The sequence below is a fragment of the Anabrus simplex genome, chromosome 7 (genome assembly GCF_040414725.1).
Source record: "Anabrus simplex isolate iqAnaSimp1 chromosome 7, ASM4041472v1, whole genome shotgun sequence".
In the NCBI taxonomy this organism is placed as follows: Eukaryota; Metazoa; Arthropoda; class Insecta; order Orthoptera; family Tettigoniidae; genus Anabrus; species Anabrus simplex.
Genome location: NC_090271.1, coordinates 31,243,347 through 31,268,537, shown reverse-complemented (window position 1 = coordinate 31,268,537; position 25,191 = coordinate 31,243,347). Strand labels below are relative to the sequence as shown.

General features: G+C 40.6%; 1 long non-coding RNA gene across 1 annotated transcript in view; it reads right to left on the bottom strand.

Moving 5' to 3' along the window:
- LOC136877628 (uncharacterized) overlaps positions 1-21,287 on the bottom strand; it is a 36,589-nt gene extending 15,302 nt beyond the window's left edge. The window contains exon 1 of the long non-coding RNA XR_011018554.1: positions 21,083-21,287. This is a non-coding gene — a long non-coding RNA (uncharacterized lncRNA). The remainder of the gene's footprint in view (positions 1-21,082) is intronic.
- Positions 21,288-25,191: the final 3,904 nt, after the last annotated feature.

The following is a 25,191-nucleotide window of genomic DNA, read 5'->3' as shown; positions in this document are numbered from 1 at the left end:
ATTGAATTATTTTTATTAGGATACTGATGTGTCACAAACTGAAGATGTTACGGACGGGGAAATTGGTATTTAGAATCTCCTTTAAAAATGGAAACACGTATTTTTTGTTTTCGGAAAATCCATTTAAGTGGGTATGATATGAAGTGAAGAAAGAGTTGAAATTTTTATGAGGGTATTTACATCCAAAAATCTGAAGAATTCAGATGTGGAAATTGGCATTTGGCATCTCCTTTTAAAATAAAGGAACACGTATTATTTTCTTTTCGGAAAATCCACTTAAGGGTGTGGGTGAAAAGAAATGAGGAAGGAGTTGAATTCCTTTCGTGAGGAGACTTATATCTCAAGAAATGAAGATGTTACAGACGTGAAAATTGGGATTTGGAATCTCTTTTTTTTTAAATAAGGAAATACGTAATTTTTATTTACGGAAAATCCGCATAAGGGACGGGTGTGGACAGGACTGAAAAATGGGATGAATTATTTTTATGAGGATACTTATATCTCAAAACCCGAAGATGTTACAGACGTAAAAATTGGTACTGGAATCTGGAGTTGAACTATTTTTATCAGGATACTTACTGTATATCTCAAAAACTGAAAATGTTCGAGACATAAAGTTTGGGTTTTTGGATCTCCTTTAAAAATAAAGAAATATGTAGGCCTATTTCTTTGTTTATGGAAAATCCACTTAAGGTTTGTTAAAAAGAAGTGAAATAGGGGTTGAAGTATTTTTATTATGATACTTACCTATATAAAAGGCAATTTCCTGACTGACTATATATCAACGCTGCGGCAAAACTACTCTATATAAACAAACGGAAACTTTGGGGATACATTGCTACTATGACGTAGGCGCCCACTAAGGAAGCGTTTAAAACTAGGATAAAAGCCTGAAAACCAAAATATACATTACTCTGAAACGGTCTTCCTAACAAATTTTAAATTTCACTTAATGATTGCTCCTTTATGAACTGGATATTAAATTACACAAGTTTAGAAGAAAGTTTTAGTGGGGGTTAACATCCGAAAACAAAAACTTTCAGTTCACTGAAACCGTTTGACATACGAGCTTGAAATTTTACAGGATGGTTCCTCTTATGTGTCTTAAGTGTTGAATAAGACGTGGTCTTAAATAATACCACCCTAAGGTATTTCAACTGGGGGGGGGGATGTGTTGATGATATAAATATTAATTTATCTCAAATCGTTTGGCATATGAGTTTGAAATTTCACGTTATGGTTGCTCCTAAATGGAATAGATTTTAAATAAGAAGTGCTCTTGAAACAATGCACTCCTAATGGGGCATGACTGGAGGAGTGTAGCTGACGATATAAATATTCATTTCTCTTAAACCGTTTGACATACGGGCTTGAAATTTCACATGAAGGTTTTCCTATATTATCTCTTAGATTTTAAAAAACAAGTGGTGTTAAAATAATACACACCTGAGGTGTTTTGATCGGGAAAGTAAGGCCTGAAAACATAAACATTCATCTCTCTTAAACAATTTAACTTACGAGGTTGAAATTCCACATGATGTTTATCCTGCATATGTGTGTATGTTCAGTAGATAACCCTAAGGCTGGTTGGATCCTAAACAGCACCGACATCAGCTGTCATAGATTGCCTAGGCATCACTGAAGAGGCGTACTAGGGAAATGAGGAGTGAGGTAGTTTCCCGTTGCTTTCCTCACCGAGCCAGAAGTTGCTATTACATATCAGTCTGCCAAGCCCACTGAAATGCATGCATCAACTGACCCTATGAGCAACATTTTCACACCATTCATAGCAGGAACTGGCTACATAAGGAATGGCATTACTAACATAACTCATACCTCAGTCACTTTCATATTGTCAAAGCCATGGACAAGACTGAGACAGGTCAATGAAAGTAACAAAATTGCTCTAGCCTATACCAGAAGACATAGTGCACTGTAAACACTAGGTCCTGCCAGCAAAGGCAAACTTCTGCATATAATAGATTTTAAATAAAGAGTGGTCTTAAATAATACACCCCTGAGGGATTTCAACTGGGAGGAGTTGAGCGCCGATGACATAAATTCTCTCAAGCCGTTTCACATGACGGTTGCTCCTATATGTCTTAGATTTTAAATAAAAAGTGATCTTAAAATAATACATCCCTAATTGGTTACGACCGGGAGGGTGAGGCCAGAAAACATAAATATTCATATCTCTGAAACTGTTTGACTTACGAGGTTGAAAATCCATAAACTTCCTCTGATTACGGAAGAATATTATTTCCTGCTAGATGCTCTGATTCTTTAACGTTTCCGAGCTTCCAAATGTTTTCAACAGATGGCGGATCGTTCCTAATAACTTGCATCCTGGAGAAAACAATGAATGGCCGGAAGGGGTTTCCAAGTTTCTCGGGAAATAAGAAATAAGGGATCAGCAGTTACAACATTTATTATATTAATAATGTAAAGATAACAATAAAGACTAGAGGGACTTTGACAATAATTAATGACTGAATATTATATTAAGCGCATGGCCTTGAGCAAAAGGTGGCCACCGGCTGTGCGTATAAAAATGTTAATATAAGTAAGACAGTTGTCTTACGACACCTGAGAAATTCAGAATATCTGAGTGATCACATTAATCTGAAGGCTGGTCAAAACCAGACCGATAATTGAAGCTAAATAACATGAATAAGTAAATATTAAAGCTATCAAAATAATAACAAAGTTGAATGTACCAAATTTCGATAACAAAAGTGTACACAGTAAAGTTACTGTTTGGATCAGAAATTGGATCTTGCAGCACTCAATTCTCCACCGGGGAGTAAAAAGTTCAAAGAAAATGGTAAAGGACCTTTGTCCAGCAGCTTCATTATCCAGTAGTAAGCTGCAATTAATAACCTTCATAGACGAACCAGCCAACATATAAATAAAATGTGTCCTTGCCAAGTATTAGACACGACTGGTTAAAATAATTCTAGCTCAGGAAATTAGAAATCGTTTCTGTCTGATAGCAATTACATTCTACGGTTTGCGTCAGGAAGGGCATCCCGCCGTAAAACAGAGGTCAGATCGACATGTGTAAGGAATTTAAACTACAGTTTTTTCATCTCCCTATTACATCGCAAGCAACGAACTGGCTTACCCGTGTATGTGTGCCACGTAGCTGTTTGCTCTGTCTGACTCTGTAACATACATAGAAATAATCTACAAATTTAATCGTGTTATAGTAGCTCTGTATATTATAATTCTGTTATCTTGATGTTAATGCCGGCCCGTAGTGTAGCGTGCCTGCCTCTTACTGGAGGCTCCGAGTTCGATTCCCAGCCAGGTCAGGGATTTTTACGTAGACCTCAGGGTTAGTTCGAGGTCTATTCAGTTTACGTAATTAGAACTCAAGAGCTATCTAGAGGTAAGATTCCAGCCTCAGTCTAGAAAGCCAAGAATAACAGCAGATAAGATTCGTCGTGCTCACTACACGGTACCTCATAATCTGCAGGCCTTCAGGCTGAGCAGCAGTCGCTTAGTTGGCCAAGGCCCTTCAAGGGCTGTCCCTAACTATGTTCTGTCTACATAAGGATAGGTTCGTTCCCTAACTATGTTCTAGTTATTGTAATGTGTCGTTTAATTCTGTATCATTCCGTTGCTTTTTTTTTACAATCGCAGAAGAGGTAATTTTCTATCGCTAGAGTGTGCACACATCAACTAAACTTCTTCCACTAGAGTGCACATAAATCGAGATAAACGTACATATTTTTTCTTCGACTAGAGTGCACATCCATCACCTATCGATATGCATGCATCGACTATCGTACTAAGCTTCTTCCACCAGAGTGAGCATCCATCGCCTGCCGATATGCACACATCAACTATCAAGTCGATATGCATGCATCGACTATATCATAAACTTCTTCCAATCAAGACCGACTCCAATCCTCAGACCGTAATATTAAAAAAACATGGCGGCCGTAGTAGCCGGATTGCTGGTATTGGCTAACACGAAAATATCACGTACATATTATACAAACGGCGGTAATTTAACTTGATACATGTAACATCACAGGGAAAATCACTTTTACACATATGAAAACGCTTCGCCAACAAGTACGCACCACATATAATCAACTCGAATCACATATATTCTACTAGAAAAGAGTACAACATTTTTTTGATATTGGCTTTACGTCGCACCGACACAGATAGGTCTTATGGCGACGATGGGACAGGAAAGGGCTAGGACTGGGAAGGAAGCGGGCGTGGCCTTAATTAACGTACAGCCCCAGCATTTGCCTGGTGTGAAAATTGGAAACCACGGAAAGCCATCTTCAGGGCTTCCGACAGTGGGGTTCGAATCCACTATCTCCCCACTATCTGATTATTTAGAAATTTCAATTAGTCAAATAATGTTTTCTCACAGATTTCACTTCGATGGATACATGAAAATACATGATAAAACTGTTAAAATGATATTTATACCTTCATTTTGAATGTTTAAAAATAAATTAAAGTGCGAAATTCCTCAATTTATTAGGTCTCACGTGAACAATGAAACATAATTTGTTGCCTTAGTTTCGAAGTGGTGGAAAATCTCGTGCGTTCAGCACACAATGAAAGGGAAGTACACCCGAAATAATAATGTTATTGGCTTTACGTACCACTAACTACTTTTTACTGTTTTTTGAGACGCCAAAGTGACGGAATTTAGTCCCGGAGGAGTTCTTTTATGTGCCAATAAATCTACCGACACGAGGCTAACGTATATGAGCACCTTCAAATATCACCTGACTGAGCCAGGATCGAGCCTGCCAACTTGGGATCAGGAGGCCAGCGCCTTAACCCTCTGAGCCTCTAAGGCGAGTACACCCGAAATGATTATGATAAGCCAATGAACGGCCGTGGTACTGTTAACATAATGTTGACATACGGCATAGCAGCACTTCATACAATGATGGTAACCTTAGTAATGCAACGTTCAGACACTCAATATATAATAGGTTTTCACCATTAAAGAACATGAGTGAAAAAAATCTATTGACTCTAAACGTTGATATTTAACCACATGGACGAGCTTCAGTTCGGTGGTATTCTGCTTGATAACAGATAACTACAGCATGAATCAGAAGTGTCGGTAGTGTAAAACCCTGCGTTACACACCCAGCTAATCCCTCCAAGTCAATATTTCTTCTGTGAAACATTATACGGACTGCTCCATCTCTCACACGTATAAGTACTGTTATACTCCAAGATCTAGCCAAACATTTCAGTAGGCAAGCACAGATTATTGCAAAATACACTTGCATCTAAATCACTCGACACTTTGAAGCACATAGACACTGATGGAATATCACAATACCAGTTATATTCTGTCTAAATTAATATTTTTCGAGGAACACGAACAGGTTCACCGTTTGGAATTAGAGAAAAGTCATCCTTAACCTCAGACTTATTCTCAAAATGATGTATTTACACTACAGTTTTATCGACTTCAAAACAATCACGATGTATATTCCTAATCTATTTCTCTCTTAATATTTTATTCCGTAGAAAACTTAAGAATAGTTGTATGAGAGGCATTGCCATAGTTAAACTGGTTCACAACACGATCAAAACGAACACATCCACACATTACTGCGTATAATTACAGATCCTACGTGTCCACTGACTCATGTAAATACACTCGCACATTTATATTCTAGAAATAAACTAATATTTATCGTCAACTTTCATTAAATTATACCGACTACATACGATAACAACAAACCAAAACAAACCCACGTTTCCAACATATCCGGCTACTCGATTCGCCATCTTTGAACGATCGAGAGTAGCATTAAGGTCTGAGGATTGGAGTCGGTCTTGTTCCAATATAGTGTGCATATATCGCCTATCGTTATGCACACACATCGACTATCGACATAACCTTCTTCCAGCAGAGTGTGCAACCATCGCCTGAGCGCGCGTATGACCCTTCTCACTGTTCATGGATTGGCGCACCTTCCACCCGCTTAACGTTGCTATAAAAGCGATGCACATCGCAATAAACAATTTATTGCTCTTCCACAAGAGAGAGGTGACCATGCCTGGCTTCTTAGTCGGGCATTATTAATTTTTGTAGAGGACTCTTCGCCGAGGTGGTAGACCTCTAGGGAGAGCACACATCTCTCCATCCTCTATTTTTGGAAAGGGGAGAGAGGGAAAAGAGGACTACCTCGTTAAGTCCTCTACTCCCCCGAATTCAATAAAGCATAAACATTCTCTGAGGTTAGCCTTGCACGCCTTACAAAAAAGCACGTCGTTAGGACTTGACAGCTGTTTAAATTCCGCGCCTTTGCAGTTTGGACCTGACAGCTGTCAAAAAAGCACATGGATTTTAAATTGCCCGCCACTACGTGCATAAGGTGGCAGCAATGTGGTCTAGCCCCGTCAAGATAGCAGCACTGAGGTTAGCAATGCTCTGTTATTTACAATTCCGCGACCACGTAGTTAAAGATGTCAAAAAAGCACGTGGATTTTAAATTGCTCGCCACCATGTGCATAAGGTTGCAGCACTGCGGTTAGCGATGCTCTGTTCTCCATGCTCTGTGAAGATGATAGCTGTCAAAATAGCACGTGGCCAAGCACGTGGCTTTGTTTACAAACAATAGCACGTGGTCGTGACGCGTTCACCACGGGTGCTGACGCAGCAGAAAAATGCTGACTAATGATTTGGTAGCCTCACAGCTCCCCTACTCCCTTCTAACCAACATACGACCATTATTTGCACCAAGACCGACCTGGCTTTCTTCGGAGATCACAACGGACCTCCACTCCATCCTCCACACTGCAGGCCGTCTGGCTCGGAGCTGTCCCTCAAGTAACTGATTTCGAGCAGTTCGTTGCGTCACTGTGGTGCCAACTGCCGCTCGAATTGCTGCTGCAGACGTAATCTGCTCCGCCACAACCATACGCAAAATATGACGGTCCTCCCTCTCAGTGGTGCCACGGTGATGTCTGGTGCCCAGTCTTCTTGTGAGCGTACCTTCTCGTGACCAGTACTGCCAGTAGCATGCACTGTGGAAACATTCCTGTCTAGTCGTTCTGAAATAGCGTGGAAGGAAAATCCACCTTCACGTGGTCCTATTATAAGGCCTCTCTGTTGATACTGGCGTCTTCGTCGTGGCAAAAGGCTTTCTTGACCCACTCACAGTCACTACGTCCAATCTCAGAGGTAAATAACGCTCTCGCACAATACAGCCCGTATTTAAAATCAAACCTGATGTTAACGTCATAGGGCCGCTACTAGCGCCACGCTAATGCGATTGTCGGGAATTTGGAATCAACGTCATCTTTTAGATGTATAAATACGCCTACCAACGTTCGTTAATCTAGCACAACCCCTTCTTGGTGTTTGGATATTAACAAAGTGATAGGTCTGGATTGGTTAGGTCCGACTAGATACAAAACCATTGGTCTGGACTGATTAGGTCCGGTTGGTGACAAAACTATTGGACTGTGACCAAGGAAATGGGGTCTGGGGGTGCAAGTCCGCAGGTTAGGGAATTCAATGTGGTCGGGTGCAGTTGACACGTTCCCGCGAATATTTGCTCTTCTGTATTCCACATTGTTTCCTTTACATGTTCTATATATTTGTGCTTTTATTCTTCCGGGGTTGGTGACGCAATCAAATTATCATCATTGATGGTAATGACATCTAACACTAATCATGTTGGCCAATAAAATGCAAGTAGCTACTTCAGCAAAGTACAATGCCGGTTGCTGATTTTTATTAGGTTATAAAAGTGAACGTTCTTCTTTGGACGGGCTGGTGGGTTTCTAGACAGCACAATGAATACAGGTCTCCTCTGTAAGAAATCTCATGATTTGCATAATTTATACTTCCTTCTAATGTTACAAACCTTGGGTGGTAAAGTGTCATATTTTGCATAACACCTCTGTGTGTCCAAGAAGTAATATTCCTGCCTTCTGTATCAGTTTTCATTTCCAATTTAATACATATCTTATTTTTATGCCGCTATTTGCAATCAGAACATTATGTTCGTTCCTCATTCTAGACATCTCAAATGCATAGCGAATGAAATATATGTGTCACCTGATCAAGGTAATGACAGTATTCTTAAGAGTGTAGCACGTGGTCTATCTGTAAGACAGCGATATTTATATTTAATTCTGGATAAAATGCATGTGAATTCATATTGGCAGTTTAAGTCAGGTGTTGTGCATGGACATGCTCAGAATTAAAGAGGAAAGTTAGCTACCCTAGAACCATTCAGGGCCGTATGATAAGTTCTGTTCTTGGGAGTGTTTTTTGTTGTAGTTGCATTCGTGCCAGTAAAATATTTGACAGGTGATGCCTCATCTAACTTGACAAAAAATCTCTAAGCACTGTCCAAAATAGCTGTTTTACTGTGCTTAGCATTATTTGTGATAATAATCGGATAAATCGCAACATCTTTTCTCTTCTAGGTGGAAGTTTCAATTAAAAGATGCCCAACCCTATGTGTGATTCTTTCATTTACTTTTTGTTTGATACTGTTCATCTCCATAAATCTGTCAGAAATAATTGGTTAAATCTGTTATATGGAGTTGAAACCTTCTTCTATCCTAAATTATTTGATCCTATTGTTGAATGTGGTTGTTCAGTTTTCAGTGTTGAGAGGATTGTACAGGTTAGAATCCAACAAGTTGTGTGCCTCTAGACTTAATTACAAGACGCCATCAGTCACAGAGATGTAGAACGTGGGTCTTGCTTGTAATACTTTTAATATTTTTGTAACGCGACAATTACAGCAGTGTCTACAAGGGGTTATTCTGAAGTAGAACGTTTTCGTTACTTGATTAATAGATGATGGACAGTTATGAACATTAAGAACAAGTCAATTCGAAGCAGAAATAGAGAAGTGGACGCTTTTCCATTCACATTAAGAGATTATATCAGATTAGAGTTTCTTGATGAATTTGTGAACAGGTTGAGGACATGTTTTAATATGACCTTGCAATATGTTCGCCTTGCAGTAGACACTTGCATGGCTTTCACACAAACAACAAGTGCCATGGACGAGCAAGTGGCCATGCGGCTGGGATCACGTAGCTATCAGCTTGTACTCGGGAGATTGTGAGTTCGAAGTGCAATATACATTCCTATGTTCACGGCAGACAAATTTTGGGACTGTACCTTAATTAAGTCCACGGTCGCTTCCTCCCCACTCCTAACTCTTTCCTATCCCACCGTCGCCTTAAGACCTATCTGTGTCGGTGTGACGTAAAACAAATTGTAAAAAAAAAAATAAGTGCCATGATTGAGTTGATGAGGTTTTGTGTGGATCTATCTCCATCGAGTATATGTTGCCAGGAAAGTTTCAAACCGATGAACTTGAGAAGAGATTTAGTTCTTATAGACATTTCTGGGTTCCAATTATAGTGTACACGTTTTAAAAGTTTTGAAGCTGAGAAGAAGATAAGAGTGCTATGTTTTCTAGAATTAAGATCTACAAAAAGTAAAAAAAAAAAAAAATTTAAAAAAAAACTTTAGTCAATGACATGTTTGAACTAGATTCCAGTTCGCTGAACATAACTGACGAAACATACATATGCAGTGAATTTCCCAGTTAGCTTGTTAAAGTAATTGGAATAGAAGAAGACTTCGATAATTTGTATCCTGTCATTTTCATTTCAGGTTATGTAGCTTGATTTTTTGCCAGGTAGAGACCTTTTATAAGATACACGGCATTCACTCTCTCTAGTGAAGCTAAGTTATCCTTCGATAGGTGTTCCCAGACAATGTCTAAGGCGTATGTCATGATGGAGTCTGTTTGTACGCAGACCTTTTTCTCATAGCAGCATGTGGTTCATGCGTTCATGAACGCGCGATTCGTTGGTAATTTTCGCTATTTTCGGTACCTCTCCCATTTGTTTGAATGATTGTTATATATTGTTCTTACCTTAATTATTTCGGTTTGGTTACTGTTCGTTGATTTATTAATAAGTTCCCTTCAACGTGCAATCATGTCACAGCTCATGCGAAGACTGCTTGCCTATTTTCTTTCTCTTCTTCGCTGCCTCACGTCATTCTTCCTTGGTTGTTGATTTGCTGCATCACCTTGACATGACTGTTTGCGTCACCGCCAACTTCCTTTCTGATTGGTACCGAAAATGTAGTCTTCCGCGCTTTTCTATTTTTTCATTGGTCTTTTTTGTTATTTGCCTTTAGTCTTTGTTATATTAATTAATTAATTGGACATTTTTATTATTCTTTCTGGACTCCCTTTCCCTCACTATTTTGTATTTTTTGTTAAGATTTTCATGTACTGGTTTGTAATTATTTCTGTTAGTCTTACAGCACCATATAGCCTCCAATCTGGAACCTTCTACAGCGCTATTTAAGGATCAAGTCTACAGGAATGCTGCGCCCTCACACTTCGGGTCTTGCCGGAATCGCCGCTAGTACTCCACGACAGCTCCTATGCTGCACTTTCATTTTGGCAACATACGTGTCTGCACACATTTGGAATAGCGGCTTCTCGTCAACATGTACTTCACTACATTCTGCTCGAGGTCAATCACCTCGCCTTTCGCTCATGTGTTGAGCGCTACAGTATGACTCGTCAATCAGCGTAGCTGCACTCGATGTTGGCTTGGCCGACCTTTGTATTTTTGACTTCAAACATGAAATGAACTCCAGCCCAGGCTTTGGTTTTCTTCGTAGCGAGATATGCGCTAATCTACTGAGTATGTTGAGAAGGGCAGATTGCTATAAGGTAGTAAGTATGTCGAGAAGGGCAGCTTGCCATAAGATGGTGGTATGTCAAGAAGGGCAGCTTGCTTTTAAACTATAATCTCTAAGATGGTGGTATGTCGAGATGGGTAGCTTGCAATAAGACGGTGGTATGTCGAGAAAGGCAGCTTGCCTTTGGTTAGGCCCCCTAGCTATGTCCTTAAATTCTGCGGCGTGCATAAGTCCCGTCATTAGGAATTTAAATTCCTCGCCACTTCGTGCATAAGGTGGCAGCAGTGAGGTTTGGGTCTTTTAAGATGGCAGCGCTGAGGTTAGCCATGTTTACTTGTTTAAACTCCGCGGCAAAACAAGTGCACGTGGTTAGGACCTGTCAAAAAGCACGCGGATTTCAAATTCCGTGCCCACGTGGTTTGGACCTGACAGGTGTCAAAAAAGCACGTGGATTTTAAATTTCCCGCGCCACTACGTGCATATGGTGGCAGCAGTGAATTTAGCCCGTCAAGATGGCAGCACTGAGGTTAGCGATGCTCTGTTGTTTAAAATTCCGCGCCCACATCCTTAAAGATGACGGCTGTCATCTTGACAACTGTCAGAAAAACACGTGGCCATGCACGTGGCTTTTTTTTACAAACAGTAACACGTGTTCGTAACGTCCTGACCACGGGTGCTGACGCAGCAGAAAAAAATGTTGACTAATAATTTGGTAGCCCCACAGCTCCCCTACTGAAGGAGACCTAGTGAGCGTCTACATTCCACTTGTCTGCGGCGTCGACAGATTGGTCCTACACCGAGAGTTCCGGTCTGGAGAGCAATTTCCTATGAAAGGAGTAGCACTCTCGTGCTTTTCCCACGCATCCTGTGTGAAGATGTGTACGTCCATCTGGTGATTCAACCTGTTGTGCTGCCATTCATGAACAGCATTCTCGGGGGTGTTTTCCAACAGGATAATTCACGCCCCATACCGCTTTTGTAACCCAACGTGCTCTACAGAGTGTTGACATGTTGTCTTGGCCTGCTCGATCCCCCGACCTGTCCCCAACCGAGCATGTATGGGACACCATTGTACGACAACTCCAGCATCATCCACATCTGCCATTAACTGTCCCTGTATTGACCGACCAAGTGCAACAGACATGGAACTCCATCCCACATGCTGACATACGACATCCGTACGACACAATGCATGCACGTTTGCATGCCTGCATTCAACAGTAAAGCGATTACACCGGTTATTAATGGACCAGCATGGCACATTCTCTATAGAGTAATAAATAAGTTACAAGATTGTGAGCAACTGCAGAGTGACCTCGAAAATGTTGTGAGATGGACAGCAGGCAATGGTATGTTGACAAACGGGGTTAAAAGTCAGGTTGTGAGTTTCACAAATAGGAAACGTCCTCTCAGTTTTAATTACTGCGTTGATGGGGTGAAAGTTCCTTTTGGGATCATTGTAAGTATCTAGGTGTTAATATAAGGAAAGATCTTCATTGCGGTAATCACATAAATGGGATTGTAAATAAAGGGTACAGATCTCTGTACATGATTATGAGGGTGTTTAGGGGTTGTAGTAAGGACGTAAAGGAGAGGGCATATAAGTCTCTGGTAAGACCCCAACTAGAGTATGGTTCCAGTGTATGGGACCCTCACCAGGATTACCTGATTCAAGAACTGGAAAAATCCAAAGAAAAGTAGCTCGATTTGTTCTGGGTAATTTCCGACAAAAGAGTAGCGTTACAAAAATGTTGCAAAATTTGGGTTGGGAGGAACTGAGAGAAAGAAGAAGAGCTGCTCGACTAAGTGGTATGTTCCGAGCTGTCAGCGGCGAGGTGGCGTGGAATGACATTAGTAGACGAATGTTTGAGTGGCGTTTATAAAAGTAGGAAAGATCACAATATGAAGATAAAGTTGGAATTCAAGAGGACAAATTGGGGCAAATATTCATTTATAGGAAGGGGAGTTAGGGATTGTAATAACTTACCAAGGGAGACGTTCAATAAATTTCCAATTTCTTTGAAATCATTTAGAAAAAGGCTAGGAAAACAACAGATAGGGAATCTGCCACCTGGGCGACTGCCCTAAATGCAGATCAGTATTAATTGATTGATTGACCAGCATGGCACATTTGCGAAGGCCTTTTGGCTTTTCTCCCGCTGATATTAACCTGTAGTTGTGTACACTTAATCAATTAAATATGTTACCCCGACAAATATATTGCCGAAGTTTCCGTATTCTACATTCCTTATTTCATGGTATTTGGATATTTTTCCGCTAGTGTTTCACCTTTTCGACACTGTCCAACATATCGCCCTAATAAATGCTAAAGTTCTAAAAGCCGCTTCGCAGCCCTAACCTGAGGGCTTACGCCCCCAGACTCCGTTTGCTAGTCACAGTACAATGATTTTGTCACTAGCCTGAATGATTAATTAATTCAGCTAGAGAATGATCTTAGTAAACAGGTTGGCAGCATTGTTGACCGCTTGACTACGTCCTCCCCGAGAAGTAAACAAACGACAGTCATTCCGTGCGTAGCTAAATGTAGTGCGTATTGGGTGGCAAGGCGACACCAGAATTTTAATCTAGGCCTGTCTTTTTTTTTTTTTTTTTTTTTTTTCATTCTTGTTTTCCTTTCACCATAGTGATAAATGTAAGTCTCAAATATGTCCACTTCTTCAGGAGCAAGGAGTTTCACATGGACTACATTAGATGAAGTAGAGTTCCAGTTGTCTCTGGGGACACTCTTCATCTTTGAAGCTTTCATTGCATCATACATATGATATCTTAATACTGAAATATATCTTTCTTGATTAGAATCATAGTTGCTGGAGCAACAGGGAATAGAGCAATGCCTTCATTCTGCGCTTTTAAAGTACTGAAATTTGAAAAATACGAACACAGATTGGCTGTAAAAACTATGTAAATTATCACTATTATACACACTGGACATGAGAAGCTCACTTTTACCGTAAATTAATGTCGTTGCAGGATACCGAATAGCGTGTAGGTTAATTTCTTAAACTATAACACATACAATATCTTCAGAATTCTCAGAATTTTCAACAATGTCATCAAGATAATTCACGCAAAACACAAAATATAATGAAAACCACGTTAGACTTGTTTACAAATTACGAACACACAAGTCACAGGCTTGACCCCAAGCGACGTTGTCGGATCTCAAATGCCACGGCCTTACAGTGTTGTCCGACATGGTTGAAGTCAAAGCTATTGTATCTAGGAGTGACGTCTGCCCCAGGTCACGTTATTGCTGATAATAGTATTTCTTAGCTCAGGTAGTAAACTACATCGTGAGATTCGTGCTGTTAACAGCTTGACAATGTCATCCACCTTGGAATAGACAGAAACTAGGTTTACTTAAGAGGGTCTTCTAAGGAAACGGGAACTTGTTGAAAGACTGAGGCAGGAATCAGGTAATGACACAATACATTACATGGAAGAAGTTTTATTTTCCAACATTTTTGGATTACACCAGATCAAGACGTCAATTTCGCTGTGCCTGAAGAGATGGTTCCCAAATGGTCGGCGTTGCTATGCCTGGAACACACAAACATGGAATTTTATTCCATGGTAACGTTATCACGATCATTTTCTCGTATTATATTGGTTTAACTAATTATTAGGTGCTTATACAGGAGACGATTTATCGGTCGGTATGAGCAATTTGTCGTCAGGGATATCAGAATCGAAAGATAAATCTGCGGTTAATGGGTTGTTCAGTGGGAAGCGCGATATCGGACGATATGCAATAACGAGAAGTCGTTAGTTTCTGACCCAACGGTGCATCACAGAGAGAAGTCTGTCCACTTGGTTAAATAAAAACCGCGCGGTGTGTGGCGTGCTCTCAGATGAACCAAAATATCTATAGATCGTTTCCTTGTTTGTGGCAAATTATAAGAAGGACTAAACGAATAAAAACTTTAAAAGCGTACCTTATGTTAAATTAGTCTCATATGGGAAAACGTTTGAGAAAGGATGTAGGCCTACCGAAGTCGACAAGGTCGTGCCCGAAATAAAAGTGAACTTGAGAAATGTAAACAGTTTTGAAATAGCCTACACCGAACTCGATACCTGCAGTCGCTTAACTGCGGCCAGTATTCAGTATTAGAGAGACAGTGGGTTCGAACCTCACTGTCGGCAGGCCTGAAGATGGTTTCCGTAGTTTCCCATTTTTACACCAGACAAATACTGGGGCTGCACTTTAATTATGGCCACGGCCGCTTCCTTTCCACTTCGGGCCCTTTCCTCTCCCAACGTCGCTGTAAGACCTACATGTGTCGAACTTGTAAAAGAAATAACCAACAACAAATGAGATATGTCATAACAACAAGCATTTTCAAAATAAACAATTAAACACTTGCTCAATACTATCAGTTGCACTTGGTTAAAATTACAGTAGTTCAATATTTAGGCCTTCGCACACACAATTCCGTAAGCAGTAATCAGAAACACATTCCATGTATCGCTTATGAGTGTTACAGGTTACCTAATTTTGTGTGCGGAAGCCTGTTATGATATATTAATGGCAATACATCATGTTTCCGATAAGGAAAATCGTTCAAACCGTTTACTGTTTCATGATACACTGACTGACAGAGCAAATGCAACATCAAGAAGGAGTGGTTCGAAAGGGATGAAAGTTGGGGAAAAAACAGAGACGGCACGGACGAATAATTGATGTTTATTTCAAACCGATATGCAGGTTACACAATGCGCACGGCATCGACTCAGTAGGATGTAGGACCACCGCGAGCGGCGATGCACGCAGAAACACGTCGAGGTACAGACTCAATAAGAGTGCGGATGGTGTCCTGAGGGATGGTTCTCCATTCTCTGTCAACCATTTGCCACAGTTGGTCGTCTGTACGAGGCTGGGGCAGAGTTTGCAAACGGCGTCCAATGAGATCCCACACGTGATCGATTGGTGAGAGATCCGGAGAGTACGCTGGCCACGGAAGCATCTGTACACCTTGTAGAGCCTGTTGGGAGATGCGAGCAGTGTGTGGGCGGGCAATATCCTGCTGAAACAGAGCATTGGGCAGCCCCTGAAGGTACGGGAGTGCCACCGGCCGCAGCACATGCTGCACGTAGCGGTGGGCATTTAACGTGCCTTGAATACGCACTAGACGTGACGTGGAATCATACGCAATAGCGCCCCAAACCATGATGCAGCGTTGTCTAGCGGTAGGGCGCTCCACAGTTACTGCAGGATTTGACCTTTCTCCACGCCGACGCCACACTCGTCTGCGGTGACTATCACTGACAGAACAGAAGCGTGACTCATCGGAGAACACGACATTCCGCCATTCCCTCATCCAGGTCGCTCTAGCCCGGCACCATGCCAGGCGTGCACGTCTATGCTGTGGAGTCAATGGTAGTCTTCTGAGCGGACGCCGGGAGTGCAGGCCTCCTTCAACCAATCGACGGGAAATTGTTCTGGTCGATATTGGAACAGCCAGGGTGTCTTGCACATGCTGAAGAATGGCGGTTGACGTGGCGTGCGGGGCTGCCACCGCTTGGCGGCGGATGCGCCGATCCTCGCGTGCTGACGTCACTCGGGTTGCGCCTGGACCCCTCGCACGTGCCACATGTCCCTGCGCCAACCATCTTCGCCACAGCGCTGCACCGTGGACACATCCCTATGGGTATCGGCTGCGATTTGACGAAGCGACCAACCTGCCCTTCTCACTCCGATCACCATACCCCTCGTAAAGTCGTCTGTCTGCTGGAAATGCCTCCGTTGACGGCGGCCTGGCATTCTTAGCTATACACGTGTCCTGTGGCACACGACAACACGTTCTACAATGACTGTCGGCTGAGAAATCACGGTACGAAGTGGGCCATTCGCCAACGCCGTGTCCCATTTATCGTTCGCTACGTGCGCAGCACAGCGGCGCATTTCACATCATGAGCATACCTCAGTGACGTCAGTCTACCCTGCAATTGGCATAAAGTTCTGACCACTCCTTCTTGGTGTTGCATTTGCTCTGTCAGTCAGTGTACTTTCTAATAATAGTTTATGTATATATTCTATCACCATAAACTTTATGATAAGTTCTTTCTAAGGGCGGGGATGAGAGGTGTGCCTTACTGACACTCGCCCCGGGCGCTAAAGGCCAAAGTGATGGCTCTGGAAGGAATTTTGGAAAAGGAGTTAAAAGGCAAAATATATTGTGCTTTGGTTAAAGACCAAGTAATCGCTGGACAGAGGGAAGGAATATTTTGAATATTTTCCCATCGTAAAATGAATTTTCTATAAATAACATTTTCGTGTGGCTATTTCTAGCCTGGTACGAACCCCTCCAATAAGGGTGGGGGCTTCTGCCCTGTATGAAAACTGCGTGTTATTTTAGTGGAGAATAGTGTTGTGCGTGGTGTCTGAGTTTCAGGAATGATGGGGCAGTACAAACACCAAGTCTCCGAGCCAGAGGAAACAACCATAGATTTAGCAAATAGTACACTAGAGGTAGCAGTGGTGCTGCAGTCGCATGCGAAGTTGAACGAGTGCGCTGTTTGGCAAAAACTGGACAGAGAGAAGGAATGTTTTGAATATTTTCCCATCGTAAAAATAAATCTATCTATAAATAATAATAATTTCGTGTGGCTATCTCTAGCCTGGTGCAGACCCCTCCAATATGGGTGAGCGGCTTCTGCCCTGTATGAAAACTGCGCGCCACTGTTGGAGTTTCTCGATAAATTCAAGTCTTATACCTTTCTTGAGGAAAATGTCAGTCTCCTGGGCAGCTTATAGCTGAACAGGGAGGTTCATAAAGGGCAAAGGTATGTTTTTGAAATTAATTTTCGTGCGAATAAAACAATAATTTGTGTGACACTTATCGCAATGTGGATTGGCCCACTTGCGTTGACTTCGCGCTTTCTTTCCCTGTCGTGAATGGGATTCTTTGGACTTTGTCATGAAGACTGAAATTAATGCTTTAGAAAATATAAGGGAAGACATTTTTATTTCACTTAACGGCCACGTCTTTGAAAGCGAATATCCAGAAAATCCAGTGAAAGAGTATAGCCTACGAAATATAGGCATCGTGTTGGCAGATCGTACAATCATGCATGATCCCAATGTTAGAAGTAGGTTAACAAAGAGAACTTTGTTTCGTAACCAGTAGGTTGATACATTGTTATTCTTCATTATAATCAGAAAGTAATACTGATTTCTCAACATACTTCTTACAGCGGTGATTATATTGACGGATATAATAGGCTCGTCATGATCGTGATTACTCAGTGTTTAGAGGTTAACCTGATGTATTTCCTTTCCTTTCTTGTAATGCCACTGATGTGCATGATACCAAGCGAGTGGTCGCGGGTTTTGGGTCGCGTAGCTGTGAACATTGCATTCGGGAAACAGTGGGTTCGAACTCTACTGTCGGTGACCCTGAGAATGCTTTTCCATGGTTTCCCGTTTTTACATCAGGCAAATGCTGGAGCCATAGCTTAATTAAGGCCACGGCCGCTTCCTTCCCACTCCCGGCCCTTTCCTACCACATCGTCTCCATAAGAAGTGTCAGTGTCGGTGCGACGTAAAGCAAATTGTAAACAAACAAACATTACTCTCCAATCATTTCATTTACCACTCTCACTTTCCATTAAAGGAAGTCATTTTACAACTCAAATTCTTAAATAAAATCTAACACTTCAGGAGAAACTAAATAAAAAACTTCATAATAGACTGAAACCACAACCGAGTATAATATATCCATTTGTAATAACGTTTAGGAAACATTGATAATAATAATAATAATAATAATAATAATAATAATAATAATAATAATAATAATAATAATAATAATAATAATAATAATACCGAGCTCGATAGCTGCAGTCGCTTAAGTGCGGCCAGTATCAAGTATTCGGGAGATAGTAGGTTCGAACCCCACTGTCGGCAGCCTTGAAGATGGTTTTCCGTGGTTTCCCATTTTCACACCAGGCAAATGCCGGGGCTGTACCTTAATTAAGGCCACGGCCGCTTCCTTCCCACTCCCAGCCCTTCCCTGTCCTATCGTCGCCATAATACCTATCTGTGTCGGTGCGACGTAAAGCAAACTAGCAAAAAGTTAATAATAATAATAATAATAATAATAATAATAATAATAATAATAATAATAATAATAATAATAATGGCTTTACGTCTTAATAAATTGATTTTGATTACTTAATTGCAGTTGAATACCGTCCCGTCTTATCATGCACGTGTCCTGTATTTCTTCTTTCTGGGCTTCCTTTCCACTGGAGAGAAATGTCGCAAGTATACTGTAGTCTCTGAGAATGTTTACATGTAAGAATTTTAAACCATATCAATATCCACACAGTTTTAAATGTCCCCTATTTACATTGATGAGAACAGCGGAGATAACTTTTTGCCAAACAGCTGAGATTTCATCATGCTCCGCTGGCTACAATGATTATTTCGCAGACGGCTGCTAACTCTAGTATATTATTTACTAACTCTATGAAAATAAACATTTAAGGTTAGAATCTCTGACCCGGCCTGGAATCGAACCCGGGACCCTCTGAAATGAAGAGCACTATGCTGACCAGTCAGTGAAAGAACCGGACAATATTTTAATGTAAATCCCGAGCAATGGAGTTCATGAGGAGGAGAACAACGGTGATTTGTTATTACACTCAAGGAAGTGGAAAGGATGGTAAATAAACTGCATTGTCATACAACAGCAGGAGTAGATGAACTTAGATCTGAAATGGTGAAATGTAGTGAGAAGGGAGGGAGTAAATAGCTTCATAGAGTAATGGGAATAGTTGAGTAAAGCACGCTCTGACTGAAGGAAAGCAGTAATTGCACATTTCTATGAGCGAGGGGACAAAAGGCTGCAAACACTATCGAGGTATTTCATTGATCAGTGTACCAGAGAAGGAGGTGCATAAATATTTTGAAAATAAAATTGCTATCAATGGGGGAGAGTAAGTTGGATGAAAAACAATGTGGGTTCAGACCATAGGACGGATTTTTCAGAATGCACGAAATAATGGAAAAATACTACTTGAGGAATCGACTGTTATTATGATGATAGTTCTCACATCTTGAAAACGCATATGCTGAGCACGAAGAGGAAAAAGTGTTACATCTACTGCGCGATTGTGGAATTAGGAGGAGATTAACGAGGCAATCAAAGGTATTTATGCTGTCAATCGGGATGCAGAGAGAATTGCTATAATTAGTTCTTGTTTCAAAGCAGTTACAAGGCAGTAATCTTCCACAGGTACTGTTTTTATCGATCATTAATTGAAAGGTATCAAATGGCAGGGCTTGGGTGGAAATGTTGTAAGCCTATGTCGAAGGCTTGGTTTTCATGGCAGACTGTGCTAAAATCCTCTAATCTTAACATCTTAGGACGTGGAAAGCGGTGCAGGAAATATTATATGAAAATCAACAACAATCAACAAAATCAAGACATGTACATGTAAGGGTCGGAAACAAGAAACCGGAACAGGCAGATCATTTCAGTTATTATGGATGTATATTCTCCCAGGATGGTAGATAATAAAAATGCAGGAAATCTAATGTTCGCAGTTGCGATCAGCGGTAAGAAAGTAATCAGCTCTTTGCATTAGTCTGTTTGCAGGCCATCTTTGCTGTACGGAAGTGAAAACTGGTGGACTCAGATATCTTACGTAGGAAATAACATGCATGAGAGTGCACATAGATGGAAACAGTGGCAGAAGAATACTTGGAATGGCTAAGTTACGAATAAACTCCATGGCTGAAGCTGTACGATTAAATCGGTTTTGGTGGTGGAATCAAGTGTAGAGAATGGTAATGGAAAAAAGTTTAGAACTAGACTAAGGAACTGAGGTGGTTGCAAGCAAGTAATTGCAGAGATATAATGGCTTGCACACTGAGCTTTAAAAGTCATAATTAAGATATATGAAGGTAGGATATTTGTTAATTACAACAACAATGCAGTACTCCGAAAACCTGGTACTCAAACGCTAGTTAAGAACTAATCTTGTCTCAGTACAGCCTGCTGCCATTTCTTAATGGTAGCAATGCATTTGCAATTGCCTCCTGGCAAGGAACAGGGCTAAAAGTAGCTTCCAGCGAAGTCGAAGTTCCATTTATGGCTGTGACAGCTGAAGTGAAAGAACATTTGTAGCACGACTAAAGCGTCTAGATGTCATGAAAGGTGCTACACACACGGCCAGTTGTGCTGAAGTAGTACATATTGACCCGGTGAAGAAAGTAATGGCAAACTACCTCACTCATAATGCCTAGTATGCCTCATTATGGTGCCGCCATTGATTTCTACGGCTTCCCTTTAACCATACAACCTTTGGTGTTGATATTTGAGGATCTTACAATCCAGCGGGCTGTCAACTTACCCTCAATCCCCCAACCAGTGTCGACACAAGAGACAACAGTCCCACCACGGAGTTTAAGAGGCCGACCAACAGTCCAGTAACAGGTGGGGCAGCGGTGGTGGTCGAGGTGGACTGTGTGGAGGAGTCCTGCGCAACACACACCGCAACCAGCAGGAGAACAAGTAGTGTCGTGGAGTTCATGTTGCTTGTACTGTACTGTCTTCTGTCCAAGGCTCACTTATATAGTTAATGTTATCTGAGACCCCATGGTGTATGTTACCAGTAATTATAGGAAACAAAGCCACTGTTTATCCTCAATGTTGACCACAGCAGGATGCACTTCGAAGGTTACGATTGCTCAAGGCAATATCTCACAAGGAGTATTTCCCAATCGACCGCCTTACAATCTCGCGATTCATAGGCAACAGCGTTCCCAGTCAGAATTAACCATTTTCCCCAAAAGCAGTGCTCGAAATCCATAAGAATTACATAAAATATCAGGTTAGATATAGGTAACGGCGCTAGTATGTCATGGTGGTCCGTTTTCCTAAAGAAGTGAAGAAGAGAAGTCATGGGTCGTAGTCGTGACAAAACTCAATCTTCCTACAAAGACTCGTGTGAACTGTTAAAATTGGACTGATTCGTTTGGACTCCCTTTCCTACATCTCTTCATTTGACCATAAAATTACCTTACACGCTTCGATATAGTAACAATCGTTTGAATTGATTTCTGTCACTGGCATCGCAATGACTGAGGCATGGTATTCTCTCTCTCTCTCTCTCTCTCTCTCTCTCCCTCCCTCTCTCTCTCTCTCTCTCTCTCTTTCTCTTCAATCCTGCCCTCCTGTAAGAGATGAGGTGGTCCTTGTTATACCGTAGATCATTCGTCTCGTGTCAGTGAATGTCTTTATTAGATCATGCACTATTCTTCCTCATGTACTGGTAATACACCTTGTTGGGACAAATCCGTTTAACCCCTGTCCGTAGGGTTTCCCCTTCATGATCAACTTCTCTATGTTTTCTGGTCCTTTCTTCATTACATGGCCGAAGTATTTCAGCTGATGGAGACTGGCCTATCCTAGTCTGAATATTGCACCCGCTCATGCAGCGGTCAGTGTCAAGTTATCCCGGTAGCTCTTGATTTCTTCTCAGGGTATTCCATTTTCCGCTCATAAAATCTGTGATTTTATATTTAATTATTTTACGTGGTTTCGAATGAGAATTTGTCCGCTGGAATACGCACCACAGGAGTATCTACACGCACAAGTACGAACCAGTGACCAATAACTTCAAAAGAAACTCTTTCCGATTGTAGAACTAGTCAATTGCTTATTTCTATGAAACTTATTAACTAACTTACAACTAGACGTTACCTGAACAGAAATTAAAACACAGTCTCTTACTAAGAAAAAGATATAAGATTATTTATTGACTAAAATAATGTTCGATGTTAGATGAAGTGAAATCTGGGTAGTATTAATTGATTAATATTTAATCATTGAAAGACTAGAGTCAGCGCTGGCTCAAATAAAATAAAATAATTAAAGCTTAAAAAAATGCTTACATTCTCTCATAACTAATGTTCAAATTCATATTAATACATGTCTCAATATTCGTAGCCATGTTCCGAAAAGTATTTCATTTTCACAAATTATATTCGAGATCACTGAGCAATCAAGGAATCAAATAAAATATACATTGTGAATACTGTCCCGTTGATTATTAAAATTATCCTCACAACATATAAGTCGTCATTCTGAGATAAAATAAGTGATTCGTTAACTTGAAAACGTAATAAAATTACATGGGAAAGACTAAGATTGTATACGCGAATCTGTTCATATTTTCACGTAATTATTTCCCAAATATACTCTTGTGTGAGTATTAAATCGTAAAAGTGTTCACCAACTTTCCATTCATAAATTAATCATTCATAGATCTGCACTCTGATTATTTGGTCACATATTTCGAGTACGCACAAGTAACAACTCACGGGCTAAGACAATACCCCCCTAAAGCCTACGACATATGGCTCCTAACTAACCATTATTATATTCTTCATATTTAAAATACTCGAATAGAAAACATATTGCATGAAAAGAAATAAACATCTAACTAAATTTTTCAAGTAGTTTCAAATCCACACACTCCTCTATTAATGGCTCAATGTGCTCTAGCGTTCTACTCTATCTCAATACTTCATATGTATACGAGCTATTCAACTTATATGGATAGTATAGAATGAAATTATTGTAACGTCACCGCACCACGAAATATTATATGTATACTAAGTCATGAGTCTAGTAAACTGTACATTAAAGTACACTCTTATTCATAGTACCTGTTATTTACCAATGTCAGACATAAATATAACTGTCACGATACACTATTCTACCATAATGCTAGTCTATCTTACCTTAAAATGGTCATCTGCGCGATGTTCTCTCCTTGTCATATACTTTCAAATATGGCACAGAAACTCACCTTGTAATTCTAATATAACGTTATCTCGTCGAATGGCAATTCTTACACTTCCCGTCGAACTTAAACAAACCTCTATACTTTAACTATTCATCAATATACTCCAATAAATAATCACATTTCAACACTATTCCAAAGATACTTTAACATAACACCGGCTTTCATATAGCCGTTTGCATATAGCCATTACTCCCAAAACTATATGCTAAATATACTAGAATTGCCTTGTAAAAATACGTAGTCAATAACCTTTATCTTAACACCAGTAGTACGAGTTCAATGCCCTCTTTCTATGAAGAAAGGAATACTTAATTTGACAATAATCATTGTATCGCGCAGGTACTTCGTGACGTAATCTATATTCAGGTAAGCGAGATTAATCGAAATTTCACTAGCAAATTAGACTCATTGCTTCTAGGTATTCACAAGTAATACTTCCATCTTTTATCCAAACTAGTTTCCACTGTAAGTATTCAAATGCGGTAACCTGTATATGTCATATTAGCATTCTAATTCTACACTTCCATCTTATCTTAAAATCTTAGATATCTCACACTTCACTTTATATTACACACGCGTTCTTAATTACTCCAAAAATATCACCAAATATTCAGCACATGCCAAGTTAGATTGAGGGTGCAGATTACAAGAAACTACTCTACTAAAGAAATGTATGGACTTAGCTCGTCAGTTGCTACGTCTGATCTGGTTGTTGCTCCATCTTTCGGTTGCGGCTAGACCCTCAGATCGGATCTGGATCTCTGGTTGGATTGCACGCTCATGGTCATCAGCTGGTCACATGGTTCGCCGGTCCACTCCTTCTCGTCCGGTCTTTTGGCTGGCCGGTCCTCATCCACGTCATCATGTCCACTGGTTGGCCGGTCCAATCATCCACAGCCGGTCATCTGGCTCGACGGTGCATATCCCCAGTTCAGTCCATCTTGTTAATTTAGCAGACAGTCATCATTTTGAATCTGTAGACAACGAAAAGAATTCCATTTCCTCAGTAATTAGTCATGATATATTCCATATTTCAATTATTTATAGATATCGTCGAAGTTTTTCTTTGCTCTGAAAATTTTCTCCGTGAAATAATTATTAGATTTACTGCTACGGTAGTTACTATCCTCTCGTACGAAGTTATCAATATTGTAGAATGGTGAATTCCTATTCCTTCGATCGTAGAGTGGCTCCTCACTAATCCAAGTCAATCATATATCACCAAAAATTATTTATTTATATATTTTTTTCGGCTCTTTTCTTAGCATACACCGGTGAATAATTTAATCGTATGCTATCGCCGATTATAAATAATCAATATTCTCCACAGTAGCCAAGAATATCCTTCAAATGTGTAGCTCCGCTCGTTTTTGCGTCTTGTTTCTGCGAATGTTATTTCTTGAGTATATACTTAAACAATCCTTCCGCTGCTATATTTTTTTTAAAACAATTCAAAATGAGCCTCTACTGTTCTGCAGTGTCTTCGAAAATTATCCGTTCCGTGACGTACATAGCCTCCTATACGCTGCATTAATATGAAGTTCATTGCCTTAGTAGATCGCATGGGCCATACCTTCCTACGCCGCCATTTTGTAGCTGGTCTTCGAGATGCGAACGGGCACATTTAATCCCCCGACACGAAGAAAATA